Here is a 16,410-nt window from a genome sequence, read left to right as displayed (position 1 = left end):
TCCCCAACCATCCCAGCTCCACACCTTTTGAGGAGTTGTGCCTGACCGGAAAGTTTCCTAGAACTGTGGTGATTTCTCTTGCTTGCTTGCTTGTATGGAAGATGGAGGGGTTTTGTGTGTTTGTGTGCATGTAGACCTCTGACTTTTTTTGTGCCTAGAATGTAGCCTACTGTACAAACATAAGAGCCATACTCATTGCTTTGCCCACTTTTTCCTGTTTCCCAATCCACCACTGGCGTGCGGCCCCCAGAAGGTTGCCTCTGAGGAAATATGGCCCTCAGGCTTAAAAAAAAAGTTCCCCATCTCTCATATAAAGCCATCACTGTTTTCTCCCTTTATCCCTATTATTGGGGATAGAGTACAGTTCTTGAGTTTCAGTTTGCTCATACTTAAGTTTCATGTTTTTTCTGTATTTGTTACTCTTGAAAGAATTAGGATGGTGATCCTGCTACTGGTGGACTTGAGGGAGCTATTTTCACTGCAAGCACTCAAGACTTGTCTCGTACTCTTTAATACTGTTTTAATTAAAATGCTTGAAAATGGCAAGTAGAGAAACATTGCATGTTATGAACTTGGCCCTCGAGGTAAGGCTGAAGATAGGTGCATGTCCTAGAGTCACTCAACCAGTCCATACACCTTGTGTTAATATAGCAAATGAAGAAAATGAGCACACACAAAATAATAACTCTTGAGGGGCTCTCCCTTTTTTAAAGCAAAGCAGGAAGAAAAGTTTAAACACTGCAGTGATGCAAAGAGAACAGCATTGCCATTCTCTCTATGTGACTATTTTTACAGCAAAAATGTTCTGTTAAATACATTTGTTTTTAAAATGCTTTCAATTCATTGTTTTTCACTGTTTCTATTGATAACTCTAATTGGAGGTTCTTAAGCAGAGGTTGGATGGCCATCAGCCATGGATGCTTTAGTTGAGATTCCTGCATTGCAGGGGCTTGGACTAGATGACCATTGGGGTCCCTTTGAACTCTATGATTCTATGAAGCTTGGAGGCTTTGCTAAAAAGAAAGAGAGCTAGTGTGGTGTAGTGGTTAAGAGCAGTGGACTCGTAATCTGGTGAACCGGGTTTGATTGCCTGCTCCTCCACATGCAGCTGCTGGGTGACCTTGGGCTAGTCACTCTTCTCTGAAGTCTCTCAGCCTCACTCATCTCACAGAGTGTTTGTTGTGGGGCAGGAAGGGAAAGGAGATTGTTAGCCGCTTTGAGACTCTTTAAGGGGAGTGAAAGGCGGGATATCAAGTCCAAACTCTTCTTCTTCTTCTTCTTCTTCTACTACTACTACTACTACTACTACTACAATCAAGCGGAATATATGTTTTGTTATACAGAGAAATAAATTCAGCAAAGGTGGAGCATCAGTTCATACCCCCAGCCCGTTTTGAGGGGACAAATTAGGTTCTCTGCTAATATGAAGGGATGGCTAGTGGGAGAGCATCATCAACTATGAGTGGTACTTCATGATGGCATCAAGGGAGGAATGGTAGTAATTGAGGTTCAAATGTAGCTGCTGAGTATTTATAACCCCCCACCCACCCCCAAATGCCTCTCACCATTTCACCACTGATAGAAGACAGAAGTTCCATTTTGGCTCAGCCCTACCTTCTGAGACAACCGCTCCACACAATGCTCTTCATACACTCTGTGACAAACCAGGTGCTGTTGTGTTTGCTGTGAAATGGTCCTTAATTACAGTTCAGAAAATATAATTGAGGTATTTTGCAGTGGAATACCTGGCTAGTTTATCTTTTGGATTTGACATCAGTTTTAGCAGAAGGTGCGGAAAGCAAAGAGAGCTGTTGTAGCAAAGCTGAAATGATCTGTTGCCGTTTATAGGGGATTATATGGATTATGTCGTCTTTATGATCTTTTCCGTTGAGTTTTACTGCTGCGATTGTTTTGTTTTTGTTGACTTTTTGTTGCTAGCTGCTGTTGGGTTTTCTTTAAGGATCCACGTGGTGGGTTACACATTTTAAGTGCAAATTTTGCATTTTTCAAATTAGAACTATTCCATTCATTGCACAGCAACAAGCCAAGGGTTGCAGCTGTGTGTGTGTGTGTGTGTGTGTGTGTGTGTGTGTGTGTCTGGCAGTGAGATGTAATAAATCTTGGCTCTCTGATGAGTGCACCTGTATGATGATGCACGTTTTCAGTGTGTATGTCATACTTGCATGACATATGCTAGATCTTTGCTTTTTCAATGTTGAGACGTAATTCCATCTCCCTTTCCTGTATTGAAGGCAGGGGAGGCATTGGAATCCTACCTTTTTGAATGAGACATGGCATGTTTGCACATAAGGAAGGGCCCAATTACTGTTTCCTTCCAAATGAATATATGTTTGTTTGTTTGTTTGTGGCTTTCACTAACCCACGTAACTTCAATGCTGTGTCCCCAACTGGTGTTTCAGAATAGAAATTGGCTTTACACAGGAAGCAGCAAATGGGTATAGTTTTGCCCTTTCATTAGCAGCCAGTTAAGACAGTTTGCAGCAGAGAATGTGACAGCGTTTCCTCGCTCCGTAAAAGTTGGCTCTGCAGCTGTGGCTATGGGGAAACTGGTTTTCCTTGGGGTGGGGAATACTGGCCAGCATCCAAAACGCAGGCAGTCTTCAGATGTGGCTGTAACATGTGTTCTTACTCTTGACACTGGCTTGAAAACAAGAAGCCGTTTGTCTCGAACAGCATTTTGGATCTCTGGTATCTTTTTGATTAAAAGCCGAGAAATGAAAAAGTAGACTTATAATATAGGACTAAAGAAATGGCAATGAGAGGATCTTTTTTCAGAGGAGACTTGTAGGATTTGTTTATCAAATGCTGTGATCAGCTTTCTCAGCGCCATTTCACACATGGTTTTCCCAGGAAGTGTGCACTTCACAAATTTCATACAGTCGTACCTTGTTTTGCAACTGGGATCCGTTCTGGAGCCCCGCCTGCTAGCCAAAAAGGACGCAGGGCAAAGCACTGTGTCTGCACCCACGCATGGAGCAGTTTGCGCTTCTGCGCATGCGCAAGTGGCAAACCTGGCAGTAACCCATTCCAGTACTTCCAGGTTTGCCACGGACGTTTGCTAGAATGGACGCTTGACAAGGCGGACATTCGCGGAGGTAATACTGTAAACAAACAAAACTCTCCCTCCAGGGAGCAGCAGCAAACTGGGGCTTCCTGATAGGATGCTCAAGTTTAGAAACACATGTTTGTAGAAATTCCGCTTTACATTTTTAGGTGTGCATTTTAGGTGTACGCCTGAAATATTTAAAGATGAGGAGTGTTTAAATCTAGGGAAGGGCATTTCCCACCCGGGTGACCTTCCAGGTGCCGGTAGGGGTTGAGGCCAGAGCCAAAAGCAGATGGAGCAAGTTTACCTTTGTGCAAAGACTAACTTTCTACCCATGCACACACTTTATCTTCCATGTAGGCAAGCAAAGAGTCATTATCCGAGTTCAAGGACACATTCCAGCCAGGCAAGAACACCTGAGCAGGATTCAGGGCAGAGCTGCTGTGGGCCGAGGTGAGAGAGCTAAGTGACAAGACAGTGAGGCCTTTGGGCTTCAGGTTCCCTGTCCCTAGTCTTAACGTTTGGCTGCCAAAGTGATTTGTGTCAAGTGGGGGAGAGATGTTCAACTTGTACCCCCATCCTAAGCACGTTTCCTTGAAAATCCCTTTAATTTCAATGAGGTTTTTCCCAGGTAAGCTTGTTTGGGGTGCAACCTTAGGATGGGGCTACTTTGAAACAAAAACCAAGGCTACTGAGACCATGGTCTGGAGTTGAAGCCTGGCCCATTGTCCTGCTGAATATTTATGCCATTGTTCTGATAAATATTTCCCCGCTCCAAGCTGCTTTTGCACACACCTTTTCACCGCCACCTGGGAAAAAGATACACATGCTGGTCTTCTGCCTCACACTGCTGCTTCTGTCGTTACATTACTCTAGAGAAAAAAATTAAGCATTACAAAAGAATTCTGAAATTACCGGTACCTGCAATGCGAAGCTCAGCCCTTCCTGTGACAACTAAGCCAGGTTTCTGCTGGCAGAGACAAAATAGGCTGAGTGTTGGGAGAGTACTTAAATGTCTGTGCTCTAAAATCAACTTCCAAGATACTGAGCAGTCTACACTCTTAAAACTTTTTGTATCTGTTTCCTGGAGAGCTGCGTAAGCATTCTGTGCAGTGTTGGTAGTTGCTGAAACAGCTTTAAAATAATGAGTCTTCTGAGTTGATCCAGAAGCGCTTGACTGTGGCTGTCATACAGCATAACTCTTTCTCTTCGCAGTGCTCCTGTTGCATCAGTTTTGTACTGTACTGTTTTTTGGCTAGAAGTGCCTACAAATAAAGCTCTGGTAATCCTGAGCAATGTGTTGGGTTGGGTGGGTATGCAGCCAGCACCTTCTCAGATCTTTTGAGCTGACCAGTTGGAAACTCTGCAATAGGACAGAATTGTCCTGGGTTTTCTTTCAAATAACCAGATCACGAAGGTAGGTTGCGCCCAAGGGCCTAGACATACTACAAATTTTTACTGTTCTTTTAGTCATTTTCACAGCTTCTTCCAAAGAAATGTAGGAATTCTGGTTGATGACTTGGTTTTGATGGGGAGGGATGATTTTCTAAAGCTCTCCTCGCATTAAAATCAACTCCCTGCACATAGAAAGATGACACATCAAAGAGAGGTTGTAGCCCATCTTCCATGCTCCGCTAGTTTTCTGCTTGCAAGGAGATTTTTTTTATTTAATGTGGAGAAGCATTAACATGGTGTCATGACTTTTGCTGCATCTGTAGTTGCAGCCATGCCGAAGGGTTGAGCCCCCTATCTAGACCTCGTTCCTCACTTTTATTCACTCTTGTCTTCGTTTTGCTTTTTCATACCCTCCAACATTTCTCCAATGAAAATAGGGACGTCCCATTCCATAATGATAATTTTATACCCCACACACCTTACTGGGTTGCCCCAGCCACTCTGGGCAGCTTCCAACATATATAAGAACATAATAAAATATTAAACATTTTTTAAAAAACCTTTCCTATACAGGATTGCCTTCAGACAGCTCAGGGGGTGGATAAGTCCATGCCCTCCAACAATTCTCTAATGAAAATAGGGACGCATAAGGAAAAGTAGGACATTCTGGGATCAAATCAGAAACCAGGATATCTTGTCTAAATCAGGGATGTCCCTGTAAAATAGGGGCACTTGGAAGGTCTGCTTTTTGATTGTGCTGACAAAATCCACAGTGAAAGTGAGTTAAAGGATACCTTGCGAGAGCTGCATGAATGAGCCCTAATGGAGAGAACGCAATATATTTGGAAATAAGTTCCTGATGACTGTTCCGATTCTAGAGGGAAGATTGGCTGGTTGGGTTTGTCTTGCCTTCTTAAAAATAGCTTGCAGGGTGAGTAGATCTGGCACAATACCGAGATGCGCATTCAATCTGTACTCTGTTATAAAAAGCAAGAATTCTGAACTTTGACCCACTTTTTTTTTTTAAGATCCTCATGTGTTGGCTGCCCTCTAGCCAGCCTTGTACAACTTGGCATGGATCTCAGTCTGTGGTGCTCAGGACTCGCACTGAGAAAAATATTGACTATTGAGTGACTTGCTCTTCTGTGTAGAGAACCTTAAGGACACAAGAAACGCCCACCCCATTTCCTGGTGTAGTTAATTTAAAAGCTATAAAGATGGTAACATGTCGCTTTATTCTTCCAGCTGCTTTATTACATAGGAAATGCCAAACCAAGAGGCGGCAAATGGCTTTGATGGGTTACCTTGAATTCTGTGGTTTAGTAGTCGGAGAGACTTGTTGCCAGCAAGGGGAGCTTGCCTAGAGGCTAGGATGTATTTTTCTTCCTTGGCTAATGTTAAATGCTTACGATTACAGTCATACCTTGGAAGTCAAATGCTGTTGCAGAAGTCTATTCGACTTCCAAAAAGTTTGAAAACCAAAGTGCGGCTTCTGATTGGCTGCAGGAAGCAGCCAACTGGAAGCCCCGTCGGACATTCAGCTTCCAAAAGAATGTTCAAAATCTGGAACACTCACTTCCACGTTTTGTTTGTTTGGGAGCCGATTTGTTTGGGAGCCAATGCGTTTGAGATCCAAGGTATGACTGTACTGGCCCTTTCTGTGGTTTCTAGAACTGAAGGGCATCGTCTTTTAACTGACCCAGAATACGTATAAAACCTCTCCAGGACGTTTATTTGGTGCTGTTTCAATGCACACTTGGTACCTCACATTTGAACTCAGAACCCCCTGTCTTCCCACCTATCCACAGGTGCAGATTGGAGGTCAATTCATGGTTTGGCTGTAAGGAAATGAGATACCTGCACCCATGCATGGCTCTTGCACAAGTGTAGTTCTGCAGCTTTCCTGAAAAGCAGGATTCCCTTTCATCTCACACATTGGCCTTGTTTGCACATAACATGTAAAGTCATGGCTTACAAATAAAGGTTTGATTTGATCATCCTAACCTTCCCTAGTGTCTTAACCATAGTTTAACCACAAATAAACCATGCTTGTGAATCAAGCATTACATGCAAGCTCAGCTCTTGTTGACCTAGATTTGAAGCATTAGTAAAACTATATAAGAGCAAAGGAGGTTGTTAGAATTGAGTAAATGCTCCTGCTTATGCATTCTGCAGTGAAGCAAAGCAATCTTCTTTTTAAGGTGTTTACTTCCATGTTGCTGCATTTGGCACCTTATTTAATCTCTCTCTTGGAAAATAGTTGAAATGATGTGCTGGTTAGATTTAAAACTTTGAGGCTCTGAAAGAACATAAAGCAGATTTTTGTTTTCAGCTCAACTAATAAAGAGTCTTGCTATGAGCAAGGTGATTAGAAATTAAGAGAAACCAATGTCATGCTTTCCTTTTCTAAATGCACAAGCACTGTTTCATAGTTGGAAGTAACCTAGCAATTTCCTACATGTTATTGAAGGAATACCGTATTTACTCAAATCTGATGCTCGCCTTTTTTGGCCACATTATGTTGTGAAAATCAAGGTGTGCATTAGATCTGAACAGAACTTCCTGACAGTAAGAGCTGTTCGACAGTGGAATTTGCTGCCAAGGAGTGTGGTGGAGTCTCCTTCTTTGGAGGTCTTTAAGCAGAGGCTTGACAGCCATATGTCAGGAGTGCTCTGATGGTGTTTCCTGCTTGGCAGGGGGTTGGACTCGATGGCCCTTGGGTCTCTTCCAACTCTATGATTCTATGATTCTATGATGGCACATTTACATTCAGCAGCAAATACTTTTTTTGGTTTCAAGGTTCTGAAAATTGAGGTGCATGTTAGATTCGATGGCACATTAGACTCAAGTAAACACGACATTTGAAGCCGTTTTGGCTCAGAATAAGTTGGGATGCCTTACAGACTGCTTTCACAATCAAAAATGCTGATTCCTATAGAAATTTACAGTTCACCAATGAATGTATGGTATGAGTTGCAGGTCAGGTTTCTGTTTCAGTTGTTAAATGATTTCTCCCTGCTGAGCTCTCTCTCTCTCTCTCTCTCTCTCTCTCTCTCTCCCTCCCTCTCTCCCTCTCCCTCTCCCTCTCCCTCTCCCTCCTAATACCCTGTGCAGAATATCATCTCCCACACCCACCAAGCTCTGCCAAATTCAAACTTGGACAGGCAAAACAACCTTCCAACATGATTGAATTCACAGAGGCTAAAGGAAAAATGCTCCTTCTAGTCTATCATTTATTTTTATTATTTGAAAAAAGCTGTTTTTCAAATGCCTTCAGGGTGCCTAACTGAACATTTCACAATTTAAAAAGGAAACAAAAAATAGGAATTACCCATGGATTGCAAGATAAAGTATAGATTTGGCTCACAAATATTTTTACTTCGGTTGTTTACCAATCATGTAATGCAGTTTAGCTCTTCTAGGCCCCCCCCAACCCAAACCTGATGTATAAAATATTTTTACATGCTTAGAAATGTGTGCATGTACAGAACTGCAGCAGTAAAACAGTTTGGGGTCAAAGAAAGAGGGCCTCTAAAATGTCATTTCTAGAGCACAACAGACAAGGATTGCGTCACAGGATGTCATCAACTCCCATCCCTATTTATAGTGTTGCTTTTAAATTAACCCAGAATGAACAACCATATAGTTCTGGGTCTGGAGAACCGATCTATAAATAACTTCTTCCTTTTTTAAAAGGGCAACTTCTGTTGTAAGTTGAGTCACCTACCCAGGGATTCTCCCAACATACAGAGGAAAATGCAGAATTGGGGACACTTCTTGTGTCCTTGGGTGAATCACTGAGATATTTTCCTGCGCGTTATATAGACTGAGGGGGACAGAATTCTGGGCTGTGCCACTTCAGATTAGAGATGGACATGAGGGTTGCATTTCTGAATGCTCATAAAGTAGCACACCAGGGAAAGAGCCTCCTTGCTCTTTGAGTTGCCAGTTCAGTGCATGCAGCAAACTTTTATGTTACAGAAAGTGTTCAGTAGGTCTCTGCTTCCCTGCAGTCTAAGGTGCAGGGAAGCATCCCACAAGGTGCAACCCAAAATCTTGTCAGTTTAGTCCATGGGTAGGCAAACTAAGGCCCGGAGGCCAGATCCAGCCCAATCACATTCTAAATCCTGCCCACGGATGGTCCGGGAATCAGCATGTTTTTATGAGTAGAATGTGTCTTTTTATTTAAAATGCATCTCTGGGTTATTTGTGGGGCATAGGAATTCATTCATTCCCCCCCCCCCCCCAAAAAAAAGTAGTCTGGCCCCTCACAAGACCTGAGGGACAGTAGACCAGCCCCCTGCTGAAAAAGTTTGCTGACCCTTGGTTTAGTCCATACAATGTTCTCAGTCTCTCCCTTCTTACTTTAGCAGAGTGATGCCAGTAAGTGGGTGCACTGCAATACCCCAAAGGTAATGAGAGACTGGGCATACAGGAGGAGACTAACTTACAGCTCCTCCTCATGATGGTTTCATTCCTGGAAGCTTGGGCAACCCTAGTGTGGGAGTTGAAGTAGCCTTCTGTTGCTCCTTAAGGTATTTGAGCATGGCAGGGAGGAGATCCATCTCATAGAATCATAGAATCATAGAGTTGGAAGAGACCACAAGGGCCATCGAGTCCAACCCCCTGCCAAGCAGGAAACACCATCAGAGCACCACATCTGCCAGTGTGGTGCTAGTAGTGAAAGTATTGGACCCGAACCAGTGAAACATCAGCCACCAAGCTCACCGGGTAGCCCTGGGCCTATCTCTTGGTCTAACACTGGGTTTCCCAAACAGCGGTCTCCATCTGTTGTTGGACGACAAATTCCCATCATCCCTTACCACACTGGTCCTGCTAAGCTAGGGATGGTGGGAACTGTAGTCCACAAACAGCTGGAGACCCAAGTTTGGGAAACCCTGGTCTAACCTCACGTCACAGGTGTGGTATTGTAGATAAAATGGGGTGGGAAAGAGCCATGTGCACTGCCTTGAACTCTGAGGAAAGGTGAGATGTGTATGTACAGTAATCCCACAATTTATGCAGATTTAACTTGTGCACATCAGCTTGCATGCATTCAGCTTTACGTGTTGGCAAAAAAATGTTTAAAATTGAAAGGGGGCTGAAAGGGGGTGGGCATTCAGGGGGGAAAAAGACATTTGCATTCCCACTTGCCAATGTGTTTTGACTATTTTGGCTTCAGATGCGACCCCCCAAATGTAACCCATGCATAAGTTGCGGACTAACTGTATTTAAATAAACTGCTAGGAGCCACAGGTACATCACTTCCCTTATTGTCTTTAAAAGCATGAAAAAGCATCTGGGCGGATGGATGTTAAATGAATCAGCAGTTCAGATTGATCTTTACTCCAAAGAAACCTGGCACATCATGGCTGGAGCAGGTTCCTTTTAAAGCATGCTCAAGCAAAGGCCATCAAAGCAGATGGTGATTATTGAAGTAAAATAATTGCAGGAGAGCTTCATTTGGGGGAAAAACAGATAAAGCAAAAAGAAGTTGGGTGTTATGGGAGCTAAACTGGGAATAATTTGCAAACATGCTTGGATTTGTTGACTGTAATAATCAGTCTGAAGGGATTGACTAGGTTTTTTAAGTTTATGGAACTGAAGATTCTTGGGACAAAGTCCTCCGTCTGAACTTATGCATAGCTTGGATGACACACAGTCCTTTTGGCAAACAGTACAGTCACGTTTCAGAGTTTCTTCTCTTGAGTGGTGCGGTATGAAATTTTAATGCTGAATTGTCTCACTGAGATTGTGGAAGTTTCCATAGCAAGAAAAGATTTCTTTTTCTGTTGCAACCAGATTATCTCCCCGTTTCAAGCTGCTGAACAGAGGCAATAAAACAGCAGAAGTCAACAAAATAAATTTGAAAGTATTCTTTGCTATTGCTCCTGAGCTGTGTATTACTGTATAGGCTGACTTGCAAATCCCTCTATTGTGCCAAGGTGGTTTGTGCATGGAAAAAAGTCCTGATTACTGCAAGGACTCTTAGAGGCGGGTGCAGTTTATTTCCAGCTCTGCCCCAAGTTGGCATTGCTCTGCTGGATCCTAGTCTGTGAGGGCTGGGGCGCTTGTGTCAGGATTGGATAGTAAGGTTCTATAGGGTTTTGGGGTTCTGTCTCTTGTCCGTACTGCAGCACTATCCCAAAGGGCAGCAGTTGACTTTTCCCCATGTGAGCAAATGGCAATCCTTCATTTATGGGGCAGGAAGGAAAGGGATGCATTTAGGACACTTGGAATGAGGACCAAACCTGTTTTCTGGCCCAAGTAAACCCCAGCCAATGAGAGTCAAGCACTTTCTCCCCCTCCCAAAAGCTTTATCAGTGGTTTTCATTGGCCACCCTACAGCATGGTAGAGAGTTGCAAACTGGCTTTTAGATTCAAGTGGGACCAGAAGCAGATTGCTGGAGTGTGGAATGCTCCTGCTTAGGGTGCCATCCAGCTATGTCTTCTTTCAGGGTATTTCATTCCATTCTTCCACCCCCTGATTTTCCTCTCCTTTCCTCCCCCCCCCAAAAAAAAACACACCATTTAATGTGCTCAGACTTCATTCATCTGTTTCGGACTCTTCCCCCACTTTTCTGTTATACAGTGGTACCTCAGGTTACATACGCTTCAGGTTAAAGACTCCGCTAACCCAGAAATAGTGCTTCAGGTTAAGAACTTTGCTTCAGGATGAGAACAGAAATCGTACTCCGGCGGCGTGGCGGCAGCAGGAGGCCCCATTAGCTAAAGTGGTGCTTCAGGTTAAGAACAGTTTCAGGTTAAGTACAACCTCCGGAACAAATTAAGTACTTAACCTGAGGTACCACTGTAATTTTTGGTACTTCTGCAAGCTTAGAGTTCCTCCACGCCTGCTGAAATCTCCTTTGTGTGTGAATGATGCCATTTGGACTACACAAAGACCCGTGCTCAGAGCTTGCTATGCCATATCTATGATTACCTTGCTTGAAACCATCGGTTCTTCAGAATATTCCTCCCAAATGCTCCTCTTTTATTGCACCTCTTGGTTGTCCCTATGTTTTTTGCTGCTTTGACATCTTTTCTGCCTCTTTGTTTTTTTGTTTATGAAACCATGTTGGGAATAGTGATCCCGCAGCCTGGAGTCACATGGCCAGAGTGGTGGCGCCATCGTAGCCCGTCTGCTTTGGTTATGTAGTGATGCCATGAAATCAATTCAAAGTTGAAGGCCGTGTTTCCTGAAGTCCCTCTGAATGGGTGGCTGCCTTTGCCCATGTGTGTTGTAGTGTCCTGGAAAAAAATATATGTAAAGGAGGGTGTTTTTTGTAGGGGAGGGAGTTTGTGGTAAGTACCCAATATCAGTTTCTCCTCAGTTTTTAAAGAAAGAAAGGCAACAGTAAAGACAAAAACACAACGAGTTAATTTACTCAGTACTCCATGTCGGGCTGGTGGGTGGGAAGGTAAAAATGATTTCTGGACTTGAGTCTGGCAGTATCAGGCCTTCTTATAACTTTGGTTGACACATGGATTCAGCTGGCCAGGAGAAGACTCATCAATGCCAGGAATTACATTTTGAAAGTGGATGAATGTGCTGCAGAAAGCATAGCCAAAAGGCAGATGGCTCTAATCCACCATATACACGCAAACGTTGGAAGAATTGTTCTTAATTATGCACATTATAACTTTCAAATTAACTTCAGCTTATATGTTTCCAGTGCAGTTCTTTTGAGCAAGACAGCCTGTCTGTGTCTCCTAAAGAGCCAGCATAGTTTGGTACAGTGGTTTGAAACTTCTTGGGCCAGGGGGCAAATTTGAAATTTTTAAAGAATTTTGTGGGCACCAGTCACAAAATGGCTACCACAAGATGGCATGGCTTGACACAAAATGACTGCTGTGAGGGTGTGGTTGACACAGAACTGGGAGTAGTAGTATTCCTAAATAGCAAAGCATCAACTGATTGGGTTTAAATCTCTGCTTGGTCATGAAGTTCATGGGGCAATTTTCCGTCATTCACTCTCTTTCAGCCTAACCTACCTCACTGGGGATAGTGGGGACGGGGGGAACTATGAATGCCAGCTTGAGCTGCCTGGAAGATATAGTTGGCATGTGTCTATCTCGAGAGACAATGGAGTGCGTCTCTGGGGGTGAAGTAAAACCACTGTGTTGGCAGCACTGAAGTGACCTCCCCAGGGCATAAGATCCCCAGGGCATAAGCTTGGGTAGTTTAAGAACAGCTTAGATTATGAACAACTTGGATTAAGAACGCTGCAAACCTGGAAGTAGGTGTTTTGGTTTGTGAACTTTGCCTTGGAATAAGAAGATGTTTCACTTCCTGTTGAGTTGAGTGTGTTCCATTTGTAAATTGAGTCCCCCGCTGCTATGGGAAAGCACGCCTTGGTTTAAGAACGCTTTGGCTTAAGAACGGACTTCCGGAACGGATTAAGTTTGTAAACCAAGGTGCCACTGAAAAGGCAGTGTAAAAATGTAATTAATAATAATAACAACTTGTTTCTGTCAAAATGTTTTAAAAATTACCCTGAACTTCTCATCATTCTCATTAATGATTATTATTTGCACGTTTTATGCATCATCTCATTTGGCCCATAGGCTGTCTCTCTGCCCTTGAAGGGTGTTTCAAGATGGGCAGCTTCCTGTGCTTTTATTTCAACAACATGGAAAAGCAAAAAAAAATTAAAAAATATGGATATTACTTTGGCCTTGCAATTGTGGTCTATGGAACAGATTGGCAAGGGCGGGCAGGGCGGGAGTTGCAGCTTTGTTCATGCTAAAGGGGTTGGGGGTGGCCTGGGGCACCAATCCATCTTCCTCCTGCACTGCTGTGCGGATGACCCTTACCCAGACTGGAATGCCAGATCCCTGTGGTTAAAATAATAATGATGTGAATGGGACACGAAGGGCCCATTTTCTTCTAGGTTAAATGTGGATGTTTATGATGATCTCTGGAGCATTTGCGCAGATACATTTGCACGTATCTGAAATAGCTTTCTCCAGCAATAGCTTGTTTAGTGCTGCCATCTAATGAGCTCCCTTCACCCGACTTGCCTGCGGAATGGCTGATTCTCTTCTGTGCTGCCTGCCCGACAGTCCTCTGTTTCTTGCCTAAACCTGCCTGAAGGCAGTGTTGTTCTAAGGCTCTGAAATGCCACGTGCCTTGTAGAAAAGCATCCCAACCAAGTTTGTGGTTCTGTTTCTGCCAAGGTGCCATTTGCCTTCGGCTTGCATAAAGGCAGGGAGACCTAGAGTCTGCAGATGGTGTCTTATAGATTATTTATTTAAAAACAGGACGGCACAAGGACTCTGAGAGATCATACCTTGGCTTGCCCACTCCCTTTCATAAAATGTCTTGGGATATTATATTGTGCACAGCACATGAAGAAACCAGAGGCCTTTCTCCTGGGCATGGTCGGCCAATTGGTGCCAAAGAAGGACAGAACTTTTTTTATGTATGCCACAACAGCAGCAAGAATACTTATTGCAAAATACTGGAAGACACAAGATCTACCCACTCTGGAAGAATGGCAGATGAAGGTGATGGACTATATGGGACTGGCAGAAATGACTGGCAGAATCCGAGACCAGGGAAAAGAGTCGGCGGAAGAAGACTGAAAGAAATTTAAAGACTATTTACAGAAATATTGTAAAATTTATGAATGTTAGAATGATGTTGGACAGAAATTAAGTGGTTTCCAGCTGTAATGCTTAAGAGAATATGAAAAAAAGGTTTAGAAATAAGTAAAAATTAATGGTGAGGATTTGCTGAACTAACAATCTGAATTGGAATACAAAAAAGGGAGGTATGAGGAGGTCTGGAAAATAAGTCAAAAGAAAATAAGTAATGGAAATTTTATGTGTTTTTAATTGTTTTTATTTTTGTATTTTTGTTATTTTTTTCTTTTTGTTTTACATTGTATTATTTTTGGAAACTTTAATAAATATTTTATATAAAAAAATATATATTGTGCACAGCACAGTGTTCCTCAGGGAAGAAGTCTGCATAAGGCAGGGTTTGCCGAATATGCCCCTTAAGAAATATAGAATTGTAGATTTGGAAAGCATCCAGGACAGATTGACAGAGTACTGGTCACTATCACAATCCCTTGGTGCCAGCCCAATAGTGGGGAGGGACTAATGGCTGTGGCAAATGGGATGTCCTACTAGCCCAATGGGTGGGACTGGACTACCATCTTCCATGCGCTCCTCATGTGCATGTGGTCCTCCGCCTCCCATAAAACTAGTTCTAAGTCCTTTCCAGACTAGTAAGGCACCAGGTTAATCATCTGGTTTCTCAGCCCCCCCCCCTCCAGATACAGTTGTACCTTGTTTTGCAACCGGGATCCGTTCCGGAGCCCCAGATGCTAGACGAAAAGGATGCACGACAAAACGCCACTCTGCACATGCACATGGAGCGGTTTGCGCTTCTGTGAGAGCGGCAAACCAGGAAGTAACCAGTTCCGGTACTTCCGGGTTTGCCGTGAACGTTTGCCGAAATGGATGCTCGACGAGGTGGACTCAAAACGAGGTACCACTGTACTTCTTGTCCATTAGCTTACTTAGACCATTAGCTGAATAAGTGTTGGCATTTCATGAGCAGAAAGCCGCAGTTCCTACAGCTCTGTGATGTTTTTCCACTATTTCATTCAGCTCTCTAAATAATAGACACTCTCAAAAGGCTGCATTTCATTAGCGGGGGGTGGGGGGACGGGACTATTCCTACCTCTTTTCCCCAACCACGACTCGTAAATGTACCTAATTCATAGGAACTGCACCAATTCATATTTTCCTGGAACAATAGCAATCAGAGAATGGCTCAAGCCCAGAGAATGTATCTGGAGTTGTCTGATGTAGTTCCATCTCTGAAGATATGCAGGTCTGAGCCTGGCTAGTACCTGAGCAGGAGACTGTCTGGAGGAAAGGTGGGATTTAAAAGGAAATACTTTAAACACACACAGCACTTAGTAGCCAAGCACCTATTTTTTGATCAAGTCAATAGTTTTTCAGGAAGGTCGCTTCTAAGAAGTAGGGCTTTGAGGGACTGCTGTCCTGTCTCTAAATTGACCCTTATCAAAGCAAAGTTAGGAACAGGAGGATGGAGGAGATAAGGTGGCACTCATTTAGAGGCTAAATTTTGCACATAGGTTGCCAGTTGCCGCTAACCCCAAACATGGATGAAAGTTGCACCTCCGTAAGTAAACTTCCGCCTGAGGTTGAAATTTTATTTTTACATGTGTTATGTTCCAGTCCCTTCTCGAGGGCACATAGGCAATGTTTCAATTAAACCAAGCCTCAGATATACAATATTATTGCATGGCACGCCTTCTTTTTCAAAATCTGACAAGTCACAAAAAAAGAAAAGAAAAAGCCCTTATTGTTTTGACCCAGGCTTGAAATCTTGTTCCAGAGAGTATCTTGGAGCTCAACAGAAATCCCCACCTCCAACCACATGTCTTCAGTTTCTGACCACTGGCTCCTCTTCTCATTTACAGAGTGGAGGCTGCGAGGGGGAGATTTTCAGTGGAGAAGTGGAACTGAGAGAGAGCAGAATATGTCATAGACACAGAATCATAGAATCTTAAGAGTTGGAAGGGACCCGAGGGTCATCTAATCCAGCCCCCTTACAATGCAAGAATGTCAACTAAAGCATCCATGGCAGATGGGCCATCCAGCCTCTGCTTAAAAACCTCCAAGGAAGGAGCGTCCACAACCTCTCAAGGGAGAGGTGTTTTTGTTTTGTTTTAAAAGTACATTTGCTGTGCTACAGCAGCAGAGCATTATAATAATAATAATAATAATAATAATAATAATAATAATAATAATAACCATTAAGAAATTATATACCACCCTTCTTCAAAAGGCCACCTCTTTTTTTTTACAGCATAGCAACATAAACCACCTAATGCAAATACATAGCTAACAAAAAGCAGAATATAATTATATAAACGCGGTTCATAATAATTAGCAATGTATAA

The 16,410-nt window shown here is 43.1% G+C and overlaps 1 protein-coding gene across 1 annotated transcript in view; it reads left to right on the top strand.

The window, feature by feature from the left end:
* Positions 1-16,410, top strand: part of SESN3 (sestrin 3) — a 61,111-nt gene that overhangs the window by 22,957 nt on the left and 21,744 nt on the right. The window lies entirely within an intron of this gene.

The sequence above is a fragment of the Podarcis cretensis genome (genome assembly GCF_951804945.1).
Source record: "Podarcis cretensis genome assembly, chromosome: 4".
Taxonomy (NCBI): Eukaryota; Metazoa; Chordata; class Lepidosauria; order Squamata; family Lacertidae; genus Podarcis; species Podarcis cretensis.
Note: the sequence above shows the minus strand (reverse complement) of the source record. Positions and strands in the feature narration are given on the sequence as shown.